Source organism: Sminthopsis crassicaudata, chromosome 6 (genome assembly GCF_048593235.1).
Source record: "Sminthopsis crassicaudata isolate SCR6 chromosome 6, ASM4859323v1, whole genome shotgun sequence".
Taxonomy (NCBI): domain Eukaryota; kingdom Metazoa; phylum Chordata; class Mammalia; order Dasyuromorphia; family Dasyuridae; genus Sminthopsis; species Sminthopsis crassicaudata.
This window is the reverse complement of record NC_133622.1, coordinates 214,280,144-214,281,681: the sequence shown is the minus strand read 5'-3', so window position 1 is coordinate 214,281,681 and position 1,538 is coordinate 214,280,144.

Below are 1,538 nucleotides of genomic sequence, written 5' to 3'. Positions count from 1 at the left end.
TTCATTTAACTTGGGAAATAATGTATCTCGATATAAAGAAAACAACCTAAAGTAGGATGGGTCAAAGAGAGCAATTATCTTTTTGTTTTATAATTTTCTATAATCTGTGAAAGGAGGAAGAGGGCATAGAAAGTGAACCCACTAATCTTGATCATATGTGCTATGGAAATTTGAAGACTGGAATAAATTCATGGTGACATCAGGGAAGATTTTGCCTGAGGATGATCTTGAAGAATGTGTATTATTCAGATAAATCAGCAAGGAAAAAATACATATCAGGCTGTATGATGTAGTGGTTAGAGCACTGTGCTTAAAAGATCTCAAGTCAAATCTGCTTCACAAAAGTAGTAGTCATGAGACTTTGGAAAAATCATGACCTCTCCACTTTTCTTTCCTCATCTACAAAATGAGTTTCAGCTTCCAAACTATAAAAAAAACACTAACCATACCTAACTTACAGGGTTATAATAATGCTAACAATGAATAAATGTCAGTTATCATTATTTTCTTTGAAAAGGTTGCTTTTTAATTCCCCCCCCCAAAATGTAATTTCATTATTATTAGAACCAAAAGCACCTTTTTAGTGATGGAAAGATGAAAAGGGGTTGCCTCCATATTTCCTCTCACTTCATGCAGCACCACCAATGGCAGTTTCCTCAAATTTTACTTCTTTGCATTAAGTTCATTGTGACTTCAGCTTTTTCCTTGAAGGTTACGGGTCTTTGATTTTGGCCCCTTGTTTTATATCACCTTTGCTAACTGCTTACTCACAATAATCTCTTGCCTGCTGCACTGTCTCTGGTTTTGTCTCCTTTCTTTTGAGATAAGTTGGTGGCTCAATCTGCTCATCCATTAAAAGCTTCCTTCTGTCCAAAAGAGGCTGGTTCCATTATTTTTTTCTTTTACTAATTAAAATGCCCTGAACTATCCTATTTCCCTCCTGGTGAGAATCTCTCCAAGAATCCTGCTGGGCCAAAAACAAGCTGGGCCCCACAATTTTGTAGCAGCTAGGGGCAGCCTAGGTTAAAATCACCACTGCTGTTGCTGGGAGCTGATTTTCCACTTCTACAAATTGGATATTTTCCATACCTATGTCACAAAGTATGAAATTTAAGAACTGAAAATAATTGAATAGATTTCTCAAATTCCTATACTTCAATAAAGCCTATCCCACAAATACTCTCCCAGCTCTGCTGCTGTCTGATATCGGATTGGTCATTTAACCCCTCTGACCCTGCTTCCTCAGCTTTAAAAATGAAGGTGGTACTAAATGACCTTTGAGGACTCCTCCAGTTTTCCATCTATGAGCCAGTTAGGAGAGACCTAAAGGTCTCTAGCAGGAGATCTCTCCCAAGGCTTTCCTTTATGTAACATGAATAATCAGTAGTATGTCTTGTGTTTCTAAAATAGCTTGCACATTTCATCGCAATGCAAAATGCCGCTTACCCACCCACTGGCAAAATGCATCCCTGGAGCGAAGCATCCCATCAGCTGTCAAACAGCGGGATCACACGATGACAACTGCTCTTTACATAAAA